The sequence below is a fragment of the Mesoplodon mirus genome (assembly GCF_964341445.2).
Source record: "Mesoplodon mirus genome assembly, chromosome: 3".
In the NCBI taxonomy this organism is placed as follows: Eukaryota; Metazoa; Chordata; class Mammalia; order Artiodactyla; family Ziphiidae; genus Mesoplodon; species Mesoplodon mirus.
This window is the reverse complement of record NC_138978.1, coordinates 28,079,387-28,098,804: the sequence shown is the minus strand read 5'-3', so window position 1 is coordinate 28,098,804 and position 19,418 is coordinate 28,079,387. Positions and strand designations below refer to the sequence as shown.

At 47.4% G+C, this 19,418-nt stretch overlaps 2 pseudogenes across 2 annotated transcripts in view; one reads left to right on the top strand and one right to left on the bottom strand.

Moving 5' to 3' along the window:
- LOC309799101 (methylosome protein WDR77-like) overlaps positions 1-19,418 on the top strand; it is a 460,959-nt pseudogene that overhangs the window by 412,461 nt on the left and 29,080 nt on the right. The gene's annotated exons all lie outside the window — the stretch shown is intronic.
- Positions 12,563-13,350, bottom strand: LOC309800725 (voltage-dependent calcium channel gamma-like subunit; annotated as a pseudogene). The gene is made up of 2 exons: positions 13,338-13,350; positions 12,563-13,187 (listed from the first exon to the last, which is right to left on the bottom strand). The product of its transcript is annotated as a voltage-dependent calcium channel gamma-like subunit (transcript).

Here is a 19,418-nt window from a genome sequence, read left to right as displayed (position 1 = left end):
CTTCCTGGATAAATAGTTTGAGGAAATAACAACCTTATTGTTTAAGTACTGAGGTTTGAAGGTTGTTTGTTACTGCAGCCTAAGCTAGACTGTCCAGCTCAATACACACCTCCTTTGGAAGACTTCACTGTGCTGACAGAGGACAGTGGGAGGTGCTCAGAACTGCACAAGGATTGACCAGTCAGGAAGCTGCTGATTTTTAAGGGGGACTAAAATACCACCGGAAATGTGCCAAGGTTAAGAACATGGCATTTACAGAATTACTATTCAGGAACGTACAATGCATTGTTCATTCATTCATATATTAATCAATTTATTCAATAAATATTTATCAAGCACTTACCATGGGCCTGGGACAGTGTAGGCACTGAGGATACAGCAGTGAACAAACCAACGTCTCCTCCTTCATGGAACTCACATGGGAGTAGTTGGAAAAGGTGCACTTGTGGGAGTGGTAACCATGCTTGAACATGGGTAATGGCAGGGCTGTTCCTCTGTAGCTGCAAGTGAGGGGAGGAGCTGAACTGTTCAGAACAGGAGAGGGAGAGCCGTGGGGAACCCCAGAGAAGGTGGAGAACAAGGGCACCTAGTGTCACAAATAGTCTCCATGCACTAGATACATAGGGGATAGTAACATGAGGGACAATATGGACCAGATCTTCAGCATTTTTCAAAATTCTCTTGACAAATCAAGACCTAAAAAACAAATAAACAAAAAAAAAAACAAAAAAAACAAAAAAACAAAAACCCCCACTTCATTTTAGACCCAACATCTTTTTGCACTGGCTTGTGGAGGACTCTCTGTAAATACATAACTGAGCAGGACCCTATGGGGCCTTCCTGGGATGGACCCCTCCCCCATATCCTCTGCAGTAGCTCCTCTCTGAAGTACCCAGAGAGTATTTCATGCATATTTCCTGAGTTTTTCAGATGCTAAAACCACCACCAAATGGAAGAAATTAACTACTTGATGATCACGAGCACATAGTTCCCAGACCTTCTGGCGCCTAAGGATTGGTCACCATCAACCAATCAGAGCATGAGCTGTTCACATACCTTGGGATGCCCCTCCCTCACCTGGCCTTTAAAAATGCTTTGCTGAAAGCCTTTAAGGAGTTTGGGTTTTGGGGGGCATGAGCCACCCATTCTCCTTGCATGGCCCTGCAATAAACCTTTCTCTGCTCCAAACTTCATTGTTTCTGTATTGTTTGGCCTTGCTGTGCATCAGGCACATGAACTTGTGTTCAATAACAAATAGTTTGACCAATCAGGGGATTTCAAGGTGCAGAGTTGGTTTTCCATCCCTCCATGATCAAGCACCCACTGGACAGGTGGCCAAAACCAGGATAGGGGTTTCACTATGCCAGTCTCCTTACTCCCCATCCAGGTGCCCACGGCAATTGTCCTCTGGCCACAGCCAAATTTACTGCACTTTCAGGGAAGGTAAGTACCTGTTCATAGTTTAAATACCCGGTCCATTCAAAGAGATACCACTTCACACGCATTAGGACGGCTATTACCAAAAAAATAAAAAATAACAAGTGTTGGTGTGGATGTGGAGAAACTGGAACCCTTGTCTATTGCTGGCAGGGATGTAAAATGGGGCAGCCACTGTGTAAAAAAATTATGGCATTTCCTAAAAAAAATTAAACACAGAATTACCATATGATTTGGCAATTCCTAAGTATATATCCAAAAAAAAATTGAAAGCAGGACTCAAACAGACATTTGTATGCCTATGCTCTTAGCAGCATTATTCACAATAGCCAAAAGTCCATCAATGCATATGTCCATCAACAAATGAATGGATAAACAAAATGTGGTATATCCGTGCAGTGGAATATTATTCACCCGTAAAAAGGAATAAAGCACTGACACATGGATGAACCTTGAAGACATTCTGCTCAGTGAAATAAGCCAGACACAAAAGGACAAATATTGTACGATTCAACTTATAGGAAGTACCTAGATTAGTCAAGTTCATAGAGACAGCAAGTAAAATAGTGGTTACCAAGGGCTAGATGGGGACAGCATGGAAGGGACTGGAGAATGGGGAGTGATGGTTTAACCAGTACAGAGTTTCAGTTTGGGATGACAGAAAAGTTCTGGAGGTGGATGGGTTGATGGTTGCATAACAATGTGAGTGTACTTAATAACATTGAATTGTACACTCAAGGGTTAAAGTGGTAAATTTTATGTTATACATATTTTACCACAATTAAGAAAAACCAGAATTCTGGTCCATTTGGGGCTACTGGGCAGAGAGAAGATCTTACTGAGGGCAGCTTCTCATGCTGCCTCTATCCTCCTGCCTCAGACTGACTCCTGGGCTCTTACTCCCCACCACCAGCTTCAGCTATTGGTGGCAGCAGGAAGGGGCGGGGGAGCCCCGTTCCCCACTGATCAAGTCCATCCAACAAGAATCTGAGCTTGGTGATTACCCACCCAATGGTTCAAGATCTGTTGGGATCCCAGATTCAGCAAATGCAATTCCAAATGTTTTAGGGTCAGCTAAATAGGGACTAACTCCCCCTCGGTTCCGGACTATACTTTGTTTTTGGTTCCAGTGAACCAAAAATCATGAGCTACAAGGAACACTTTAGTCCCGGTTAATTACAATGCAAACTGCTACCCACATTTTCTTATTCTTGTCTGAAGGTGGGGGTCTTCAGTCACCTGATAGCATCCAATCCCCAGAGCTGGTGTAGTCCACATGGCCATAGAAGCCAACAAAGGTTCTTACCCACCACCCACAGCCAAACCCCTGCTGCAGCAACCAGGTGACTTGGTGGGGGAGGGGGAACAGGGCCACCTCCCTTTCACTGTTTCACTCAGAGTAGAAGTTCAGTCCTCTGGTGACATCGCAGATCCCCTGTGTCCCTGAACTGGCACCCTGATGTGCAAGCTCTTGGAAGGCAGCGTGGACATTAACAGAGCACTTAGCCAGCATGATGACTAAACCAGAGGGAGGTGAGGGCGAATGTTTCACCACCACATACTTATCCAGCAGAAAGACATCTCCAACAAAGGCCCTTGACACCACATAATTCTCCCCATTGTAGATCTTCAACTGACTTCACAGAAGAGGTGCAGCAGCCCTTGCAAAAGATGCATAACAGCAATAGCCACTCACAATCTTTTAATTCCATGTGCTTCCCCTGCAGAGGAAAATTGTCACTTGACAGTGACAGTGACAGGGGATCTTAAGTCACATGTAGGGGCTTTCCTATAACAGTTACTTGTGTTCTCTCAGCTTCAGTTTCCCCATCTGCAAAATAGGGGTAAATAAAAGTTACCTGGCAGGTAGGCAGGTGCTTATAATCATAGAAACTTAGAATCACGGAAGCTTTCAGCCAGCAAGGACCTTGGAGGGGTGGGGGCGGTCCCTGGGACATCAGCCACTCCTCCCAGACCAGGAATTCCCTCTCCAACTTCCTTTCCACATGTTCATCTAGCTGACTCTATTTGCACACTCCTGAAGACAGAGAGCTCACTCCCCTTCAATTCTTGAACAGCAATCCTGACTGATAGCAGTTTATTTCGACCTCCCACTTCTTGCTTCTAGCTCTGCTCTTTGAAACCACACAGTACAAATCAGTCTAAATTCTATTCCCCGCGACAAGTCTCTGACAATGTGAAGGTCAAGATTGAGTCCACCTCTAGGGAAAATACCTTTAGCTCATTTCACAGATGAGAAAATCGAGGTCCAGAGAGATCCTTGGAATTGCTCAAGATCACAAGCCCAAATTCCCACGTGACAGACAGCAGAGCAAGGGTCATCTTGGAGTCTAACTAACACACAACAAGGATGAGGAGGGATTCCCCCGACCCCCACCAGGCTCGAGACCCAGTCCTGGTTAGAGTTAGAGCTACGGTTAGTGGTCTCGTGGCCAGAACCCCATTCCTTTTCCTTATCCCTCACAAGGAAATCTTCAAATTGATGGCGCAGTGGTTAAGAATCCGCCTGCCAATGCAGGGGACACGGGTTCGAGCCCTAGTCCGGGAAGATCCCACATGCCTCGGAGCAGCTAAGCCCACGCCAAGCCCACAACTAAGCCAAGCCCACTACTACTGAGCCTGCGTGCCACAACTACTGAAGCCCACACGCCTAGAGCCCGTGCTCTGCAACGAGAAGCCACTGCAATGAGAAGCCCATGCACCGCAACAAAGAATAGCCCCTGCTTGCCACAACTAGGGAAAGCCCGCACACAGCAATGAAGACCCAACGCAGACCCAACGCAGCCAAAAATAAATAAATAAATAAATAAATAAATAAATAAATAAATAAATAAATAATACCATGCATGTTTTTGTACTTCTACTGCATGTGCATATATCCACAAACAATATAGGGTATTATTTTGTGCATTTCAAAAAAACTAACATAAATCGTGTCATACCATATCATTTTGCAACTTGATTTTTTTCAGTCTTCAGTGTGTTTTTATGTTATCCTTATCGGTTTATGTAGCTCTACTTAAGTTATTTCAAATACTATAGGATAGTCCACTATCTGAACAAACCTCAGGTTATTTACCCATCCTTAACAGAGTGCTGATTAGGTTTTTTGCACTTTTTATTATTATGGACAGAGCTGCAATGAACATCCTTGTACATGTCTCCCTGTGCATGTGGGTGAGGTTTCTCTAGGACAAACATCTATTGATGTAATTGCTCAATCATTGTTCTCATCTTCAAGCTCGCCCAATATTGCCACATTTCCCTCCAAAATAATGGCTCCAATATACACTCTTGCTGGAAATATGTGAGTTCCTGTTTCTCCACATCTTACCAACACAAATGTCATTAGCCTTAAAGACTAATTTTTTTTTTTTTTTTTTTTTTTTTTTGCTGTACGCGGGCCTCTCACTGTTGTGGCCTCTCCCGTTGCGGAGCACAGGCTCCGGACACACAGGCTCCGCGGCCATGGCTCGCGGGCCCAGCCGCTCCGCGGCACGTGGGATCCTCCGGGATCGGGGCACGAACCCGTGTCCCCTGCACCGGCAGGCGGACTCTCAACCACTGCGCCACCAGGGAAGCCCCAAGACTAATTTTTAAGGAATCTATTTCCCAACCTCTATCCCCACTAGTTGTTAAATTTATTATTCCAATTTCTCTATTTTTACTTTTTTAGTGTCTCATACATCATTTACTGGAAAAGCATGTCTAAAAATCCCATTTTAATTGTAGATTTGTAGATTTCTCCTAGTCTGTTAATTTTTGCTTTAGTATAATTTGAGGCTACATTATTGGGTCCATAGAGCTTTAGGTTCATTATAACTTCCTGGTGAGTTGTTTATCATTAAATGATGATTCTCTTATATACCTAACAAAGACTTTTGCCTTAAAATCTACCTTGTTTGTATCGATATTGACACACAAGCTTTCTTTAAGTTAGTGTCTGCTTATTATATCTTTTCCACCAGTTTACAGGCATACCTCATTTTATTTTGCTTTGCTTTATTGTGCTTCACAGATACTGCATTTTTTTTACAAATTGAAGGTCTGTGGCAACCCCGAGTCAAGCAAGTCTATTGGCACCATTTTCCAACAGCATTTGGTCACTGATGGTTAGCATTTTTTAGCAATAAAGTATTTTAAATTAAGGTATAAACACTGTTTTTTAGACATAATGCTATTGCACACAGTAGACTACAGTATAATATAAACATAACTTTCAAATGCACTGGGAAACCAAAAATTTGTGTAGCTCTTTTTTACTGCATATTCACTTTTTTGCAGTAGTTGGAACCAAACTTGCAATATCTCTGAGATATGCCTGTACTTTCTTCTTTTGTGTCACTGTGTTTTAGGTGTGACCCTTGAAAATAGTATATAGATGTATCTTTATAAAAAAATCTTATCAGAGAACTCTGGTTAATTAAATTCATTTGCATTTATTGTGATTAATGACAAACATGTATTTATTTCTACTATCTTATATTTTTGTTTCTCATGTGGCTTTATGGAGATTTAATTTCTATACAATAAAACATACCATATTATTTTGCATTTCCATTTCCCACCATTTTTCTTTGATTTTTTTTGTTTATATGTAATATAATAAACTAAATCGGAAATGAGTTAATACATGTAAAGTGCTTAGAAAAGAGCCCAGCACATTCCCTGGTGGCACAGTGGTTGAGAGTCCGCCTGCCGATGCAGGGGACACGGGTTTGTGCCCCGGTCCGGGAAGGTCCCACATGCCGCGGAGCAGCTGGGCCCGTGAGCCATGGCTGCTGGGCCTGCGTGTCCGGAGCCTGTGCTCCACAACGGGAGAGGCCACAACAGTGAGAGGCCCGCGTACCACAAAATAAAAAAAAAAAAAAAGAGTCACAGTGTAGCTAGATATGAAGAGTTAGAATGTTGTTGCTGCCACCTGGAGTGGAGAAACTATAGTAAATCCTGGCCCACATTGCAGTCAGTGCTGTCCTGCAGTCCAGAGGCCGAAGACTGGCAGTGGGACAGGGGATGGAGTCATCCTGCTGCTGTAAAAACTTACATCTGCAGAAGGCCACACATCTATCATGGCTGCCAAAGAAGGAAAGATGGATTCTACCCTCTTCCACCTTCTAAATATCATGTGAGCACGTTTCTTCAGGACACTCTGAACTGTACCCATAATCTTGCCAGTAAAAGAGTCGTGCACAGGTTCCAAGGTCAGGCCACTCTGTGTTCACCCCTGAGCTAGGCACAGCTGTAGGTATCCTTTTACTCTTCCAACTACTACTAGTACTTACTGAGGGCTTATTGTGCCAGGACCCGTGCTGAGCCCTGGGAATATAGCAGTGAAAGGGCCCAAGGGTGGTGGGGACTCCATCTGGGAGACAGACATGGTCAGACATGGTCAGTCTGGCTGGCCACTAGAGGAGCCTTCTGCCAAGGGAAACGTACCCACTCGACACACATTCATTGAGCACCTATCATATGCAGACTGTGTGAGGTACTGGGGATACAGTGGTGACTACAACAACATGCATGTCCATGTACTTTTCTGTATTCTCCCCCAGGAAGAATCATCCAGTCTAGTAATTGTACATGTATCTTTTATAAGTCAATGGCTCCAGCCCTGGCGTCTCTCCTAAGCTCGAGACTCTTATATCTAACTGCTGGCTTGGCCTCATCATAATCATAACAGCAACACATATAATGCATACTTGTCCCAAGCACTGTACATAAATTCACTCATTCCATCCTCATTAATCCTATGAAATGAGTACCATAATTATTCTCATTTTACAGATGACAAAATTAAGGCATTGGTTTAAAGTAGATTAAACTAACTTGGCCATACAGTTACTAAAAAGCCAGAAGTCCAGCCCAGCCGGTCTGACTCCAGAGCCCTTGCTCTCAACCCCTGAACTATGCAGCCTCTCAGTAGCTCCCCTTGGATGTTCTAACATCCCAAACAGAAATCTGATGACCTCTCCTCTCCGAATCCAACTCCAGTTGTCCACATTGCAATAGATCACATTCACCCAGTTGCTCAGGCCAAAAGCCAGGGCTCATCCTTGATTCTTCTCTTTTATTCACACCCCCATGTCTAACCCATCAGCAATTTCTACTGGTTTCATCTCCAAAAAATTTCCCAGCTCATCTCACATTGCACCATCTCCTGGGCTGTCACACTAGTCAGTCACCTCCTTCCCTGTCTACTATGGTCACCTCCCAAATGGCCACCCTGATCCCACTCTGACCTTCTTCCACCCCCTGACATCATACTGTCTTTTAAAACATAAACCAGGGACTTCCCTTGTGGCACAGTGATTAAGAATCCACCTGCCAATGCAGGGGACACGGGTTTGAGCCCTGGTCTGGGAAGATCCCACATGCCACGGAGCAACTGAGCCCGTGTGCCACAACTACTGAAGCCCGCGCACCTCTTAGAGCCCGTGCTATGCAACAAGAGAAGCCACCGCAATGAGAAGCCCACACACCACAACGAAGAGTAGCCCCCGCTTGCTGCAACTAGAGAGAAAGCCCACGCACAGCAACGAAGACCCAACGCAGCCAAAAATAAATTAATTTAAAATCTAAAAAAATTAGTTCCTTTAAAAAACCCAAAATCTGGGCCTCCCTGGTGGCGCAGTGGTTGGGAGTCCGCCTGCCGATGCAGGGGATGCGGGTTCGTGCCCCGGTCCGGGAGGATCCCATATGCCGCGGAGCGGCTGGGCCCGTGGGCCATGGCCGCTGGGCCTGCGCGTCCGGAGCCTGTGCTCCGCAGCGGGAGAAGCCACAGCAGTGAGAGGCCCGCGTACCGCAAAAAAAAAAAAAAAAAAAAAAAAAAAAAACAAAAAAAACCCAAAATCTAAAACAAATACTAAAACAAACCAGTCACATCATGTCCCTGCTTCAGGGCCTCTGACAGCCTCTCATTGTACTCAGAATAAAATCCGACTCCTTAGCATGGCCTCCAAGGCCCTAACTGATGTGACTCAGCCTATGTTTTCCCTTCCCGCTCCACCACCGCCCCAAATCACTGTGCTCCAGCCACACTGTCCTGACGGCTGTTCCTCAAATACTCCAAGCTCCTTCCAACCTCAGGGCCTCTACACTTGTTTGGAATTCTCTTCCCCAGACCCTCCTATGCCTGGCTTCTTTTCCTTCAGGTCTCAGCTCAAATGTCACCCCCTCAAAGAGGCTTCCCCTAGCTCTTTCCTAACCCTGGCTCAGGAAATGTATACATAGTTGGAAAGATAGCTTTCCAACTATCCATCCATTCCTTTACTCTGTTCTATTTTCATAATGCTTTTCATTATCTGAAATGACCTGATTTATTAATTTGTTGACCTGGTTGTGTGTTTCCTTAATATTTACTGAGCCCCTACTTTGTGCTGTCACATTGTTGACTTAAAAAATAAAGCAGTCAGCTATTTTACCAACAAAAGTGGGTTTATTTGGGAAGAGCAGAGCATTGCAAGTCCAGACAAGCAAGCTGCAGCCAAAACCACAGGCAAGTCCAGCAAACAAAGGAAAGGAACTTTACCTTATAGAGATAAAGGAGGAAGTTGGAAGGGGTTGTTTTGAACCGAAGTCCATTGGATAAAAGTGAGAGTTCAGGGTGATGATGGTTTCTCATTGGCTGAGTTGCTAGGGTAGTTGATTTCTTATAGGAGATGCAAGGTGCATCTTTTGCTGTTGGGGCCTGTAATTGATGATTCTTCCCTGTTGAATATTATTCTGTTGGGGTCCGTAATGGACCTGGAGTGGTACTTTGAGAGCTTCCCCTTCTGGCCTCCGGACTTCATTGCAGTGAGGTTTCCTTTATTAATTTTCACACTATGAAGGGCTGTTATCTCCAGCACCAAGAACAGAGCCTACACATGCCCATTAAATATCTGATGAGAGGATGTGAATTCATCCAGGCTCTGAGAGAAGAGACATTGGTCAGATATCAGGTGTAACTGGAGAATGGGAAGCACCTAACAGAGGACTCGGTCTAGCTTGGGGGTCAGGACAGCTGAGCTAAGACTTGAAGGATTTAGGTGCAGAGAACAGAAAGTAAGTATTCTAGCTAAACAGAAAGGAATCCATTACAGAGTGTTATGTATTATAAATAATCAGGAGACCCGATTACTTCAAGAGAGCTGCCCCTGGCTCCAGACCCTCACCACCCCTGCTGAAGCCACCAGGATCAGGGAGCCCCGGCTGCCACCACTGCCTGTCATAGTGGATCAGCACTGTCAGCAGACTCACCACGAGCATCTGCACAGCCCAGCCCCACCTCTCACCAGACCTGAACCTGGTGCCCACACGCTGGAAATGGCCACAGGAAAAAACACAAACATCTACAGACAATGCTTGTCTGCGGAAACTCACTTCCACCTTCCAAAAGGTCATGTAAGTGTCTCCAATTGGCTGAAGCTAAGTCACACGCAGAACTCTAGCTGTAAGTGAAAGGGCGTCCGGGAAGTGTGTTTTCAGCTTTCTTGTTCCTGCGCTAAGGCAGGTCCAGAGAGGAGGGGTGAATGGATATTGAGTGACAGTCCATTGTATGCATCACCGTGTGTATGCATGTGTGTGTCTTGTATGCATGCATGCATGCGTGCATGTGTGTGATGGGGCACAGTAGGAGGAGGAACAGGCCATCAAGACCAGAGAGAAAGAGGCATTCTCAAAAAGACCATCACAGACATTTCCTCTGTGAGGACCCAGACCAGAGCTCCTGAGGGCCTTTCAGCCAAGGTGGGAGAACAGGCTTTAACTGTCCAATGGTTTAGTCCTACTTCCTTATTTTACTAATGGGAAAAGCAAGGCCAAAGGAGTTATGTCCTCGGCTATGGCCACACTGCAAGTCGAGACACTGGCCTAAACCCAGCCAGGTCCCTGGGGGTTAAGGTCTGTGTTTTCCACTTGAGTTGTGACCAGGTTCCCAGGGAGGATCACCTAAGGGCTCCTCCTGCCCTGGGCACCCAGCGACGAGGATGCCTGGCTGCACAGCCCTCCCCCTGCTCAGCAGGATTCATTTCTGGTCTTTCCGGGGCACGCTTCAATGTACTTCAATAACAGCAAACATTTACAGACGCCTCCTCTGAGCCAGGCAGTGTGGCAGGTGGCAGTGGGAGCTGTATGAACACATAGGTTGCGATTCTTCCCTCCAGCAGTCCGTAGCCTTGTGGGCAAGTCGGGTGAATAATCTCGACAGAGTCAGGAGGCCAAAGGGAGGGAGGGGGCACTGAGGGGGCATCCTAACTGCTGTCAATAAGGGAACTGAGACTCAGGGAGGATCCCTGACCTGACCAATGTTACACAGCCCGTAAGTGGCTGAGCCCAGAATTTGGACTCAATATATTTTGTTAATCTGAAACAACAAAACAGTTATTTTACCAGCAAAATGAGTTTATCGGGAAGCAGCAAAGAATTGCAACTATGGTAAACCACGGGCAAGTCAGGTAAAGGGAAGGAGAGGAAACTTTTATAGAGAAGGGGAAGTTGGGAGGGGCTGTTATAAACAAAAAGTCCATTGGAGGAAACTGGGAGTTCAAAGAATAGTGGCTTTTCATTGGCTGAGTTGTGTCAGTCTCTCATTGGCCCAGCTGTTTTGGAGGAGAAAATCTTTCTTCCTCCTGCTGCAGGTAGTAAAGTAGTTCATTTCCTGCTGGAGATGCAAGGTATGTCTCTTCCCATTGAGAATCAGTATTGATGGAGTGATACCCTTATGAGAGCTCCCCGTTTTGGCTTCCGACCCCATTTTAGTGAGGTTTCCCTTCTTTCATTAATTTTCACAATTGAATCAAACCCCGTGATTTTAGAATATAGGAGGCAAGTAGCAGAGAGTGTGGACTTAGATGTCTCCTAGACCTGTGTCCAAATCCTAGACTCAGCCCCTTACCAGCTGTGTGTGGTGGGTGAGTTATAAACCTCTCCTTGCCTTGTTTTTCTCATACATAAAATGAGGCCATGAATATTTCTTCCTTGTGGAAAAGGTGGGAAGGTTAGGTGAGTTAATGCACGGAAACAGTTGAGCCCGTGCAGGTAGGAAGTCCTCAATAAGTGCTAGCTCTGTTTATTCTAAGTCAACCTACCGGCTCCAGGCTGCTCAGGCTATAAGTGTGCGTAGAGGCAAGGTGGCTCTTCTTGGATCTTCTTAGATGCAGAAGTCACGTCTCTTTTCCAGGCTGACCTTGTATGTAATGAGAATTTAATGGTTACCAAGGGCTGGGGGTGGGAAGGTATTGGTCAAAGGGTACAAACTCCCAGTTATAAGATTAGCAAGTTTGGGGATCTAATACACAGCTTGGTAATTATAGCTAATAATACTGTATCATATCCTTGAATGTTACTAAGAGAGTAGATCTTAAGTATTCTCACTATAAAAAGGAAATGATAACTATCTGATGGGATGCAGGTGGTAGCTAATACTATGGTGGTAATCATTTTACAATTTATAAATGTGTCAAATCGACACATGCACCTTGAACTGACACAATGTTTTGTGCTAATTATATCTCAGTGAAGCTGAAAAAATAAAATAAAACTTAACCTTGCCAAAAAGAGGTCTGACCTTTGCTCTCACCTTCTGGACGGTAATCTTTGTTTGCCTGGGGGATCTGGGACTAGCCAGATAGTAACAATGTGATTTTTCTTAAAAATATGCTTTTTCTTGTAAAATCAACATCCTAATAACTTGGCTAAGCCAGTGCAGCTGGACTGCAGCTGGTGGCATGGAGCCAGCTGCACCCCAGGGCTGGTGGACCAGCTGCAAAGGCCCCTGGACCACTGGCCCAACCAGCCAAAGGCTAAGAGGTGGCAGTTTTAATGTCACACATTGGAGAAGTGCCATCTTTTTTTTTTTTTTTTTTTTTTTTTTTTTGCGGTACGTGGGCCTCTCACTGCTGTGGCCTCTCCCATTGCAGAGCACAGGCTCCGGACGCACAGGCCCAGTGCCCATGGCTCACGGGCCCAGCTGCTCCGCGGCATGTGGGATCTTCCCGGACCGGGGCACGAACCCGCATCCCCTGCATCGGCAGGCGGACTCTCAACCACTGCGCCACCAGGGAAGCCTGAGAAGTGCCATCTTGACCACACTTTCTGGCAGCATTCGATATTCTCAGAGGGGGGCCTAAAATTTAGTAGGCAAACCCCACGATGGGTGATGCTGTTGAAATGGGTGATGCTGTTGACGGCATTCAGGAAAAAGAGGAAGGAGGCCGTGAACTTGCCCCAGAACATCAGGGTGAGGTCGATGAGCGTGACCTGGTTCCTGAGAAGGATCAGGAAGCTCAGGAGGCCCCCGAAAGAGAAGATGAACGAGACAAGGAAGAGGGTGGAGCCCATGGCCCACTCGCGCCATGAATGGGGGTCCTCACACACCTGGGACACCATGAGGAGCTCCAGGACCAAGATGGCAACCCCCACGGCCAAGGTGGCCACGCTGTGGGCCACGGCCATGCCTGAGGCCAGCCTGGGCACGTGGGCCTGACTCAGGTCTTGGAGACAGTGCAGCCTAGTCTGGTTGGAGGCGGTGCAGAAGCGCCACAGCCGGAAGAGGCAGTTGTCGGCCAGGAGCCAGTGGTCATCCCAGATGGAGATGGAGGAGAGGACCACAGACAGAGGGGCACACAAGATGATGAGGGCCCGGATGAAGGATTCAAAGAAGGGCCGGTGGGTCCTCCTTTGGGCCAGCAGCCTCTGGGCTTGCAGGCAAAGCCTGCAAGGACCGTCCATTCGGGAGATGAGGAGGCGAGCTGGTGGGATGCATCCACTAAAGGAAGCTCACCCACAGGGCAGTGGTCCTGCCAGGGTGCTGACTTCCCTTTGCAGAGCCTCACGCCTGAGGAGAGGGGTGGGAAGGGGTCAGTTCTCAAACAAACACCTTGCACCACTCTGCACGTTACCGAGGGCCGTCATCCTGTGCAGGGGCTTGGCCGTGTGCTCCTGCCTGGCTCCCTCACACTGCTCTGCTCAGTTAACAATGTGATTTAGGATGGGGGCTGGCCATACCAGAAAGCCCAACCGCATGACTTAGGAGGCGGGCTTTGGGTCACACAGTATCCATTGACCAATCAGTCATCAATCAATCAATCATGCCTACCCAGTGGAGGCCCAATCAAAACTCTGAATGCCCGAGGCTCAGGTGAGCTGCCCTTGTTGGCAGTGCTCTGTGCATATTGTCGCTCACGGATGCAGGGAAGTGAACCTACCCTGACTTCACGTGGACAGGACAGTAGAAGCTCAGCAGCTGATGTGTCCCCAGACTCCACTCTATTCCTGTCTTCTCTTGGTTGGTTTTACTCTGTCATTTCCCTGTAATAAACTGTAACTGTGAGTAGAATAGCTTTCACTGAGTTCTGTGAGTTCTTCTAGTGAATGATCAAACTTAAGGGCAGTTTTGGAAACCCCTGAACCTGCAATTGGTGTCAGAAGTGACGGTGGTCTTGTGGCCTGTGTTGTCTTTAAACTGTACAGTGGACTAAACCCTCACACACTGGCATGTTGAACAAATGAGTAAGTGAGTGGGTTGTCCTGAATTGCTCACAGTCAAAGTCCAACAACTACCCTAAGCCTCTGGGGTAGGGACTCCTATCACCCCTTTCACAGGCAAGGAAGCTGAGGCTCAGAGAGGTGAAGCAAGTGGAGGGGGCAGGATGGGAACCAAACCTTCTGGACTCCAGCTCAGGATCTGACCATATAGGGTCCCCCCTCCCCCCCACAAAGGCCCTTCCACCCTCACAAGCCAGGACCTCACCAGCCCAGGACCCTTTGGGAAACAGAACAGAGAAGGGCTAAGACAGACCAAGCCTGCAGCCCCAGAGGCATTTCAGAGGAGGGTGGGCAGGTCTCAGGCCTTCCCAGTGCCCTGTCTACAGCCTACCTGGCCCTGCATCAGGCTGCAACTCAGATATCTTCATGGTCAGCCAGGTCACTTAAAAGATGAAGCAGGGACTTCCCTGGTGGCACAGTGGTTAAGAATCTGCCTGCCAATGCAGGGGACACGGGTTCGAGCCCTGGTCCGGGAAGATCCCACATCCCGCGGAGCAACTAAGCCCGTGCACCACAACTACTGAGCCTGCGCTCTAGAGCCCGCTAGCCACAACTACTGAGCCCACATGCCACAACTACTGAAGGCCGCGTGCCTAGAGCCTGTGCTCCACAACAAGAGAAGCCACGACAGTGAGAAGCCCGCGCACCGCACAGCCCCTGCTCGCTGCAACTAGAGAAAGCCCACATGCAGCAACGAAGACCCAACACAGCCACAAATAAATAAAAAAATAAATAAGTTTATAAAAAAAAAAGATGAATCAGCAGGGGGATGCTGAGGAGGAGCAGGGGAAGCTGAGGTAGACGGAAGGTGCACTCCAGAGCAAGGCACCATAATCCTTGTTGAGGTTCTTGTTGTTTTAAACATAGAACAAGGGCCAAACCAGACATGCATTCCGGTCACCAGTCTGCGACCTCTGAACTGCATAGCCTGAACCTCCCCACCTCCACCACTTGACCCCTCACCATGCTGCTCGAGCTCCTCATCTCCTGGATGGTCCTGTCCTCTTACTGCAGAGCCTCTGCCATGCAGTTCTCTGCCCTGGGCAGTCTTCCTATGCTCTTTGAACTACCCAATTCCCACCTATTTTGCTGGTCTCAGCTTCAAAGCCATCCCTCGGAATTTTCCTCTGACCCTGCATGTTCAGTACCAGAACCCAGGCCTCTTGACCTCAGCCCAGGGCTCTGGCCCTTCCTACTCCGCTATAAACTCTCTGTCCCCTAGGCTTTCTCATGGCTACTCCAGAATCAACTAATACTCATTCAGATGATCAGTCAATCAACTAACCTTTCTCTTATTGAGCATTTTCTGTTTATCAGGCTCTGTTCTAGGCACCAGGGAGACGATAAACAATGAGAGTATGTTCTCACCCTCATTGACCATAGGGGAAGTCAGACAATACAGCGATCATCACACAAATAGATACATAATCACACACCGTAATAAAGGCTATGTATGCAGAGAAGTGTAGAGTTTTAAAGAAAACTAAGAGAAATGGGAAGGCTAATTTAGACTGGGGATCAGAGAAGACTGGGGAGTCAAGGTCTCCATCTTTTTTTTCTCTTATGAATTTCTTTCTCTACACTAATAGACTCGCTATTGGCGTTGAAGTTCCTTGCTCCAGGCTCAGTACACAGGAACTGTTCAATAAATGTTGGCTCCTGTTATAATTTTTCTCCCTACCTCCTGCCACCTGTCACATCCTCCTCCAGAGGGGCAAAGGACAGTTGTCTCTGGAGGTAGAGGGAAGGCTAAGGTGACCTCATCTTTTGGCCTAGACTTTTGTCTCAGTCCCCGAGGACTGATAGCCAGAAAAAGGAAGGAGGCACCCTTTCTTTGGCTCCTACGGTGAGCCGAGCATGGTGCCAGGCCCTTTACAGATGTGCTTTCACTGACCATGGCAACATCCCATGGGGTGGGTGCTAGTACAATCCCCATTCTGCACATGGGGAAACTGAGACCCAGAGAGGTGAGGGTAGCTCATGGGCAAAACTGAGATAAGAACCTAGAGGATCTTGGCTCTGGAGTCAACGTTCTTCCTGCAGCTCAGCAAGCTGCCAGAATAAACACAGCGGCTGGTAGTAGGAAAGACAAAAGCAAACAAACAAAAAAACCACTGAAAACTATGTGGATGCCCGTTAACTGAGGATTAGTTAAATTAATGATAGAATATTCACTCAATAGAATCCTGTGCTGCTGCTTGAAAAAATGAAATAGATGAATGCCTTTCACACTCCTGTACTGTTTTTTGGGGGGACGGGGTTGCCATAAATCAGCCTATATCTACAGCTATTTTAAAGGGGTTATCAAGCTCAGCTCACAGGTGTGCAAGAGACAGAATATCTGTTTATTTTTTTTTTATTTTTACATTTTTTATATTTTGGCTGCGTTGGGTCTTCGTTGCTGCACGTGGGCTTTCTCTAGTTGCAGCGAGCGGGAGCTACTCTTCATTGCGGTGCACAGGCTTCTCATTGCGGTGGCTTCTCTTGTTGCGGAGCACGGGCTCTAGGTGCATGGGTTTCAATAGTTGTGGCACGCGGGCTCAGTAGTTGTGGCTTGCAGGCTCAGTAGTTGTGGCTCATGGGCTCTAGAGCACAGGCTCAATAATTGGCGCGCACGGGCTGAGTTTCTCCGCGGCATGTGGGATCCTCCCAGACCAGGGATCAAACCCATGTCCCCTGCACTGGCAGGCGGATTCTTAAACACCGCACCACCAGGGAAGCCCTGTTCATTTGTTTTATATCAACTTTCTTTCTATGCAAAGCCCCATCCAGCCAGGCTGGTGGGAAATTCAACCTCAGCCATTTTTCATTTTCCTCCCCAACACACATGACCCCTCCTGGATAGTGCAAAAGTCCTGGGGTTGCATGTAGCAGCAAGGCAGTGGGCAGAGCAAGAAAGATCTGGTATGGGGCGGGGGGAGGTGGTGGGCAGCTCGGGCAGGTCAGGGAACTGTGCTTCCACCCTTTGAGGTCTCACTTGCTCCCCGGGCTCTGCCTGGCTCCCCCAGCTCAGCAGGAACTGGTGCCCCCATCTTTGCTCATAGAACTCACAGCCCTTGGCCTCCTCTTCCAGTCATGGAGAACTTCTTTGGGGTCTGGGAAGAACCACCCCCATCCCTAATCAAGTTCCTTTGGGGCTCTCTCCTCTCCATCCAGGAGGCGCCTCTGCTGCCCCCATCACCCCCCTCCCCCACTGCCCAGAAGCTGCTCAACGAACGTGGACTTTTCGATACCAAAGGCAGAAGGGGAAGCATATTTTGCAGGTAACGTCTCTCTCCTGCTTCCCACTCTTCCTCAGACCTCCCCCAAGACAAGGAGGTCCAGAACCTTCTTCTCCCATGTGTTTGGCAGAGGAAATTTAATATCTCAAAAAACTGTCTTGTCCACTTTTTCACTCTTATCACTAAGGAAATTCCAAGGGTTTTAGGAGCTCTGTGCCAGAAACAGGCAAAGACCAGATATATATTTGATCACAATATCACAAAGTATAATAGTGTCCATGGGAAAGAGGGAAAGAGTAAAGCAGAGGTGCCAAGTTAGTCAGATCATGGGAGCAGGGTTGAAGTCCAGGGCAGGGACAGGAAAAAAACCACAACTGTCTTGTCACTATTTCTCCTGCTACTAAACATATATGTATGTATATATAAACATATACAATATAGTTATTTACAAATATACACATATATATGGGGGGTGCTATACTGTTGCTAGCCCATAGTCCTGAGGAATGGAGGTAAGTTTCTCCTGTTTATTATTTTTATTATCACTAAACATCTCACATGTTATATCATTTAGAAATACATTCAGCTGCAAGGAACTTAATGCCCAACTAATAGGGGCTTAAATTTATTGGTGTTTGTTTTCCTCACATAACAGAAGTCTGGAGTCAGGTACAGTAGGGTTGATGCAGCAGCTCAAAAGTGCATCAAGGACTTAGACTCCTTCCATTTTTCTGTACCACAATCCTCACCATGTTGGTTTCTCATCCTCGGGCTCATTGCCTCATTGTCCCAAGATAGCTGCTGTGGCTCCAGGTATTGTATTTGTGTTAAAATAGGAAAGGGGGGAATGAGTAGTGCCTTGTAAAAGAAAATCAGAAACTTTTCTAGAATTGCTCCTTAGCATCCCCACTTGGGTCTACTTAGCTAGAATGTTTTCAGGTACCCACTTCTCTCAGGGAAGCTGCAAAGTGACAGCTGACTTTTCCAGCCTTTGTGACAGAGGCAGGAAAGGGAGAAGGGGCTTGGGAATGTCTGCTGGTTAACCACAGTGTTTGTCTCATGAAAGCACCATGTTTTATGGTTTACAAAACAGCTACTATTGCCATTTTACGGAAGCTGCAATTGAGGCCCAGAGAGAGCAACTGAGTTGCCTAACTTCAGGTGACGAGAAAGTGGTGAGATAGCCATGGAAACAGAACTGGAGCCGAGCCCAGAGCCCTTTCCAGCGCACCACACTGCCTGTTTCCCCACGTGATCTGCAGGTCTTGCACCCACTCTGCCCAGATATTTGTTCTACAACTTTGTCCAAAGTTGCTCCAGAGCAGGCTGGGTTGAGGCTGCTGGTGGTATCTCTGCAGGGACCACAGCCCAGGTGTTGGGAAGCAGGTCTCAGGCAGCAGGTGTCCAGGGACAGAGCACAGGTCTCCGGAGATGAGGGCAGCCGCTTCCCCATTAGCAGTCCAGCAGGGAAGCCCAGCCTGTCAGTGCTGGCAGACAAAAAGAGCTGGGGTCCTACAGCCTGTCCCACAGACTGGCAAAGGAAGGGAGGTGACAAAGGAGAGTGAGAGAGAAGAGAGGGGATAGAGAAGAGGATATGAAGGAAATGAGAAAGGAGGTGATGGAGGAAAGATGGGGGAGAGAGGATGTGTGGAAGCCATGATGCTGAGCAGCAAGGGATGAGGGGGATACAGCAAGCAGGCTGAATGGGCTTCCTAGCCCCTGGGTGGGCAGTGGGTCAGGGCTGATACCTGACACCCCCATCAACCACCAGGTACAGGAGTGTGGCCACTGTCTTGCCAGCGAGAACAGGGGCTGAGGAAACACGGAGGGAGAGCTCCCTGTCTGGGGGATACGAGGTGGCTTCTCAGAGCCAAACTGGGACCTGAAACTCCTTAGCCAGCATTCAGGCTCTTCAGTCTGGTTCCGGCTTCCTTCCCTGCCAGGCCTGCCCCAGCCCAGACCCTGGCACAAATCATGCTCAGTACATGTTTGTTGAATGAATAATTGAAAAACTGTAGAGCAACAAGGATACAAAAGCAGGATAAAAGTGCCCACTTCTACAAACCTTTGAAAAAGGTTATCGGGAGCACAAAGTGGGCTTTTTCTCCCTAAAGTGAAATAAGGGGAGAAATGAAATCTCATGTGTTGCGGGGAGGAAGCTCAGGCTGCTCCGTGGAGAGGTCTCCTTCAGCTGAAAGCTACCAGGGGACAAAA